The sequence below is a fragment of the Lissotriton vulgaris genome, chromosome 7, assembly GCF_964263255.1.
Source record: "Lissotriton vulgaris chromosome 7, aLisVul1.2, whole genome shotgun sequence".
Classification (NCBI taxonomy): domain Eukaryota; kingdom Metazoa; phylum Chordata; class Amphibia; order Caudata; family Salamandridae; genus Lissotriton; species Lissotriton vulgaris.
In genome coordinates this window covers 460556112-460563824 of record NC_141695.1, presented here as the reverse complement: position 1 = coordinate 460563824, position 7713 = coordinate 460556112, and the positions used below count along the sequence as shown (strand labels likewise).

The window sequence follows — 7713 nt, the reverse complement described above, 5'->3', positions numbered from 1 at the left end:
ACAACAATTGGGTGTCATCAGCATACCCTAAAATTTTAGCCCCGAACTGTTCAGCTAGGTATACCAAAGGTGTAATGTACACATTGAACAGTAAGGGGCTAAGTGTGGACCCCTGCGGGACCCCTGTAAGCAAAGGTCTTTGCTCCGAAGCATGCGGAGGCATCCAGACCTGCTGGGTCCTATCAGATAAAAAAGAAGATAGCCATTCCAGCACCACTCCCCCAATACCAATGTCAGACAGCCGACCGAGAAGGAGATCATAGGGGACAGTATCGAAAGCGGCAGAGAGGTCCAATAAAATTAGGACCGCTCTGCCACCTCCATCTAGACACTCCCGAATGGCCTCGGTCATCTCCACCAGGGCCGTCTCGGTGCTATAAGCAGCCCTGAAGCCCGATTGGGCCGGGTGGAGGGCATTAGATGTTTCAACAAAGCTCTCCACTTGTTGAAGAGCTGCCTTCTCACAGATTTTCGTGAGAGCAGGCAGAAGGGAGATGGGTCGATAGTTTCCCGGGACCGACACATCTAGTCCTGGTTTCTTCAGGAGTGGAAGGAGTTTGGCGTGTTTCCAAACCTGGGGAATCGCGCCTACGGCCAGGGAAAGGTTCACCAATTGCGTAATCTCACTGCAAACAGTCTCCGCCACCTCCGAGAGCACTCGGGCAGGGCATGGGTCGACAGGAGAGCCCGATTTAAGGGACTGGAGAAGATGGAGAACATCATCATCCGTAACCTGTACGAAGGTGGTAAGTTGGTGCCCAGGGAATGAGGGAGAGGGTGAACAGGGGCCAGCTACAGAGCGATCGGCAGGAAGTGCCTCTAAAAGGCCCTGCTGGATCTTCGCTATTTTGGTTATAAAAAAAGTGGACAACTCCTCACACCATTGTGCAGAGGACGGGAGGGGCATGGCTTCCGCAACAGGGGACACAAAGCTTTTGACGATCGCAAAGATCTCTCTGCTGTTGTTATTGGCCTTGTTAATGCGCCCAGCATAATAGTGACCTTTTGCGTCCCTAATGGCTCCATAATAGTTTTTTTGAGCAAGTCGTAGGGCGGATTTAGCCTCGGGGCTGTACTCTCTCCTCCATAAGCGTTCTAATTTCTTACAGCCCTGTTTCAACTCTCTTAATTCTGGGGAAAACCAGGGTTGGGAGGGCGCGCGTCTGGCTCTGGTCAGCACAGTTTGTTTAGTAGAGGCAGTCGCCGCCTGCCCTATCCATTCATTAAACTCCCCCACCGCATCGTCCAAACATCCCTTGAGATGTGGACGAGTGTTAGACAGGGCAAGTCTGAACGCAGGTAGATTAATTTTTTGACGATGACATGTAGGGGGCGGGGGGCTGGGCTCTGCCAACTCCCAGCTGAACCTGACCAAGTCATGATCAGACCAGGATGTTTTTCCACAGACACTGGCTGGATGGGGAAGTTCGTACACACCAGGTCAAGTAGATGGCCACCCACGTGCGTAGGACCCGACACCCATTGTACTAACTGGGCAAGCTCAAGAATTTCCCCAAGCCTACGAGCTTCGGAGGAATCAGGGGTATCCATGTGAACATTTAGGTCCCCGACCAAAAGAAACTTAGGAAAACCTAAGGCCCGTGGGACTAAGTATTCCTCTAAAGAATTGAGGAATTGGGTGGCCGGGCCCGGGGGCCTGTAAATCAAAGATCCACCTAAGGTAAAATGGGGAGAGGTTTTGATGGAGAAATGGAGAGCCTCACCCCCTAGATTCTCAGTCAGAGGCTCAGTTTCGAAGCTCCATCCCTCCTTGAACACCACTGCTAGTCCGCCCCCTCTACCCAGGGGGCGGTCCGCTCTAGCTATCTTGAACCCCCTGGGGATCGCAAGTTCAACACTAGGAGCGGAGGTACAAGTCAACCAAGTCTCCGTGAGGAACAGCAGCTCCAGTTGGCCGTCCGAAAGTAGTTCAAAGATATCAGCCGCATGCTTAACCGCCGATCTTGCATTAATCAGTCCCGCCCTGATGTTAGTAGTGGTGGCGTTGCTGACTGAACGTGGGGGGGGGGAAAGGGTTGGGGCTGAAATGCACACGTAGTACATCTGCCCAGAGCATTGGCTAGGTTTGCGCGCGTGCAAGGCAAGCCATTGCTATGAGGGGCAAGTCTCAGGAGATCAGCGCGCGAGTATTGCAGCGTCGCTGAGCTAGTCAGCACCAAAGGAGGCCGGGCAGGGTGACTGGCCCTGGGCCCGTCCGGGGCACGGACGGGCACAGACGGGCCCTCCTTTGGCGCTCCTTCGGCGCGCAGACGGCGTGCCCGCTGCGCGCGACCGCTGCGCGCTCGAGGGCACATCGCTATTTAAAGCCCAAGCCCCTCCCCGAGCTGGACCGCTAACTCGAGTCCAGCCGGGAACCGGGACTACCAAAATGGCGCCCGACCTGGCCCTCCACTTCAATCAGCACTGGCAAGCCGCGGTGGCCCAGGGGGACCGGTAAAAAGCACACGCACACAGCGGTACAAATATTGCTCTACATTGTTCCTAGAGTGCTGTCCACACTCACTGTAGCCCAACTTGTTATGAAGCATGAGTGGGGACACTTTTTAAAGCTTAATTAGGCTTGAGCATTGTGAATCTGTATTACAAAACCACTTGTACGATCTTCAGCGAAGGAAAGGTTGGCGGTTAGCACAGAGTGTCTTGAATGAGGCAGGGAAAGCTTGTGGAGAATGTGCTACACGCAAGCATGTTGCCCAGGAACTACAACGCCCAGCAGGCCATGAACATTTCCATGTCGAAAAGGTGGCTAGCATCTTCGATAATTTAGATCTTTCTTCTCTTATGTTTCATGGTGTCTTCACTAGGCAATCATGATACAATGTTGGTAGAGGCTAGACCTTGATACACAAACATGAGATTTCCCTTGCCAAGGTATGCTGCTTTGTAAGGCTCTGTTTTAAAAGGACATTGCGAATACAAAAAATGTTGTGCTGTTGATGAAAATTAACTTTGTGCTAATTCTTGAACATTTTAACTGAACTTCTTAAAACATGAAGTTATGTTATTGCAAATTGTTACCCTGACGGAACAGAAAAGATTCTTAGACAAAATTGTACTGCACAAGTATATAGGTCGTAAACAAGGAGTTCGATTTCTAGTATGCACTTGTGAGCTGCTAATAGACAACAGCAGAATATTAACCATTACTGTTGTTTTGTAGTTCTAAAAAAGAAAAACTATAATTTACTTTCCATAAGAGAATACGTAGTGGTGATGCTTGAGGTGGTTACTCAAAACATAGGGAGCATGGTAGATCTGGTTACACAGACATATTGCCAATGTATAACTTACTATTCACCAATCACAATTAAGCACTGAAACCTAAATGATAAGTTACAAAATATCTTTGTATTGTAGAACTACTACACCCCACAGATATCCTTTATCAACAGAAGTGACGAGTCAGTGTGGCAAGTCAAGTCTAGTTTTTTCCCCTCATACCCCACTCCCTTTTCCCTAATTTTCCACAGCCTTTGATACTCCTGTGGATGTGATCATTGGCGGGAATGGCGAGTGACAGAAAAGTGCATTGCCCCTGCTGGAATCCAAGCACAAAGGTAAGCGAGTCCTGATATTTAGTCCCCATTGCCTCCTGTGTGTAATGCATTCTGTAACTTGAATAGACTTAGAATTTACAATAAATTGTTCACAATCTTATCAACTATATAGGGTCTCTTACAATATGCAAGAATCAATCGATGTTCAAACATCTGCCCTATTTTATTTCAACACTGTGCCTGCGTACTTTGTTTCCTCTATATAAACAACAGTGCTTCATGCTTGTGGCACATCACAAAAACACTATAAAAAGTGTGCTGCTTTGGGCGAAAAAAAGAAAAAGAAAAAATTATTATTAATGTTGTTGCCATAGCACCTTCATTCCCATAGTTGTTTCAGTTGGGGTGAAACCATAACATAACGAGGAAAAGCAATCACATTTGTAAAAACGATTTAATTTAAAAAAAACCTTGGGGCCATAATTTCCAATGTTGCAGAAAATGAATCTAAAATGCATATGTTCACACGAACACTCGATGTAATCTCAGGTTATAAGAATTCAAAGTGTTCCTCAACTTTGAGCGAAGCTGGAATTTCTTTTTAAGTTGGTGGCAGAACAACTGGCTTGGATGGTTTAGATCAGTTTAAATCATTTCAACATCAACAGTAACATAAATGACAAAAAACAGTTACAATTTAGTTAAAGAATCAAAAAGCTTCAGTTTACTTCTAGGGAGATCATAGGGAATCCAGTCTTTATATCTTTTGACTGCAGCCTCATTTTACTAAGCAAAGCATGACCAACCCATGTGATGTAGCATATTTTGCTAAATTGTAAAGTTATTTTTAAACAGAAAACGTACCAAAAGGTTTTTCCTCGTATGTGTTTATGCACAAGAAATCCATTCTACTACAATAAAAGGGACATTTGCACCCTCCACCCATTCACACTACTGCTCCTATTTTTTTCTGTCAGTGACTACTGTCTTGATCTTTTAGCCCCATGATATTCTACCCCGTTTCCAGTGAAATAAGCAGTGATCAATGAGTGGCCTTATCCTTTTGAAGCACTGCCTCCATCCCGACATACTAAGTCTCTCAGATTATGGTCTGGACTCTCCCTAAAACAACACAATTTTTACCTTTGTATAAGGCATCAATTATTTAGATACAAGACGTGTCTTCCCTGATGCACTTCTAGGCCTACGATGGGCATTCTGGTATACAATGTTTCCCCTTCACCAAAGACCCCCTCCATAGATAAAGGGATTTCCCAAAAAGTGGGTATTCTTTTAGGTACAGTACATCTTACAGATGAGGGTCTCATCCGTCGCAACTAGAGTATGTACTCTGTTGTACAGCACTTGTCCGCCTGGGTAGGGAGTATTTTGCACCAAAACATAAGCTCTCTACAATTAGGTCAAGAGATCACAATTAAAGCAAGATCTGCATTTGTGCATACAGTCTGCATTAAGAATGACAATCCTTCTATCATCCAGACTATCCATACCCCACTTTTTAATACAATTCTCTTCCTGTGGTTTAAACCTTGCGGCCTCATATAGGAGTGTTACTTTTCATATAGCTCTCCTTTGATTCTTCACCAGTAATTCGCTGTATTATCGTGTAGCTCCTCTTGCATTCAATGTCTCGTTTTTGGTCTACAACACTATTTCTCCAATTAGATACAATTTTGAATTCCGGTTTCAGACAGCCTAATTTGCACTCTACTATACCCATTACGATTCCTCAACGCCTCACACTAAGTATTAAGGTGGGAGTGCTGGCGGGAAATTGTTTTCTACCTCTGCCATTTGATTGATCAAGTTGTTACTACTGGTCCACCAGTGTATGCCCTGTAGCTCACACCGAGCCTCGTCTCTTCTTTGGATCCAACGTTTGCTACTCAGAGTTGGCGATTGGGTCAATAGGTCTTTCAGATCTGGCTCAAATCCAGCTTCCCCGCTTGGGTCAATGATGTCTCATCAGAACTGGACATCAGTGGCAATATGTCCTGCACTCTGCCTTTAATCCAGCCTCCCCGCTTGGGCCCATTAAACCTCCACATAGCTGGACATTGGAGATGGTCTTTATCTCACGGTCTACTCTCCCTCTGCGTGTGCATTTCCTGGGACTCATCGGCCAGTTTCGCGTCGTTCTCCAGGGTCTGCTGAAGCTCGTGGATGGTGCTGAGGAGGACGTGGAACTGTTTGCGCTTCAGCTCCAAGCGGTCCTCCGTATCCCCCTTGGTTTGAGTCAGGCGCCCTAGCTCCTCGCTCAAGCCCTCGAGCTGCCCCAGCGTCTCGTGTCTGTCCGGGTGCCTTTGAATCACTTTGCCCAGGGAGTCGTATTCCTGCCGGTTTTTCCGAATCTGCTTGGCGTGCAGGATCTGCCTCTTGCAGTCGGAGATCTTCTCGCGGGCTGCAGCAATACTGCTCTCTATGTCCGCGCACATCTGCTCATAATTGAGCGTCTCTCGCAGGTTCATGTTGTACACCAGAAGGGCTTTTCCCATGGCGAACTCGCACTGCGAGACTGTGGCGAGCATCTGCTGGTAGGGGACGTCGCCGTCCTCAGAGTCGGAGTTACACCACTTCACGAAGGACTTCAACAACAGGCTGATGCGTCGGTCATCACCGGCACCGTCACCATCGATTAGGAGCCGTTTACGGATAATTTCGTCATCGGTGACAGCCCCCATGCCTGCGGCGTCGTAAACCAAGAGAGCCGCAGCAGTCGCCGCTATCAGACAATTGCAAAAGTCGCCGAGCTCCTAACTGCCACCAAACCACACGTGAACGCAGACCACAGAAACAGATGGAGGACTATGCACTTTGACGGAAAAAAAACTGTCACGCAAAACACGATAGAGAGTGAAGAAGGACTGGGTTGGATAAACTCCATCCCCTGCTTTTTGACTCTTGATTGTGGCGGCCATCTTCTAACGTCACAAAGGAAAGACAGTAGTGCAAAAAGAAGCAGGATAAGACGAATGCTTTTTGAAATAGAATCAATGTAAACATTTTTGGACTATTTAGTTATACTCTCTTAATGAATATTATGTGATTACAGACGTGTCTGGAAGTCATAGCTGCCAAGGTTTCAGATTGCTGTGTGTGACATTTTCATAATTGCAGTGTAAATATGCGTGACATTTCAAAGACTACGAGTGACACTTTCTCGTGACCCAAAATAAACGAATGAAGACTAGGGAAACATATAATTGTCAGAAATTACACACATTTGAGCAACAAGAAACTCTAAAAAGATTTTTAAACGACTGCAAAGCATCAGGAATGGAAGGGCACCTATCTAACTGACATGGCACACAGACTCTGGTCATGTGTACGGTTATTTAGTTTTTTCCATTCTGCACTATAATCCGCTTACAGTAAACTGAGGGATAAGTGTGTGTTACAACTGGGCCACTTCTCCAGCTCAGAATTAATAGTGCCAATATCGGCCCACTCACCAGCTCTCTTGCAGCAACATACACAGACATGCCAACCCTCCCGATTCAGGCGTGAGACTACCAATTTCAGGGCTAGTCTCCTGCCTCCCGATTTCTACAAGCAAAAACCCGATTCCTCAGGGGTTTCAGCTGACAGGGCTTGGTATTGTGTAACGTGCTAATTCTTCCAGAAAATGTCAGAGGGGCGATGCAGGAGCTAGGAGGGGTGAAAAACCAATTAAGCCTTATTAACAAGCGCATAGTCTTTTAAAGACCTGTGAAGTGGGGCGGCTGTGTGTGTGCCCTGTTTCAGGGGCGGGCGGGGGGTGGGGGGTGAATGCACTGCCAGCAACGTGCCAGGCAAGGTAGTGTTCAACACTTGCATCACCCTTTCTCTGCCTGCCATTGCGCTCCATGCTTCGGAAAGGTAAGAAAAAGAACGTGCATTTGCGTTTGAAATGTCTGATCCTGCAGCAGCGCACTTCCAAAGCCCACACATGACAATAACCCGATTCAAGGCCCCATTCTCCCGATTTTTTTTTAAATATCTCCCACTTTGCTCTTCTGAAATGTTGGCATGTATGCATACATGAAGCATAAATAATCAGACAAGACAACTTATTTGTTGGAGAAAAAGTCGCTGCAGGTTTATTAGCATATACATATGCCAACATGGCGGGTTATCTTACAGGCGATACAAAGGCAAGCCGCCCCTCGCGGCCTCCCACCTGAAGGGCCAACTT

General features: G+C 46.9%; 1 pseudogene across 1 annotated transcript; it reads right to left on the bottom strand.

The window, feature by feature from the left end:
* Positions 1–3953: 3953 nt before the first annotated feature.
* On the bottom strand, positions 3954–6336 carry LOC147701863 (THO complex subunit 7 homolog pseudogene; annotated as a pseudogene). Its single transcript, XR_015297482.1, has one exon. The product of XR_015297482.1 is annotated as a THO complex subunit 7 homolog pseudogene (transcript).
* Positions 6337–7713: the final 1377 nt, after the last annotated feature.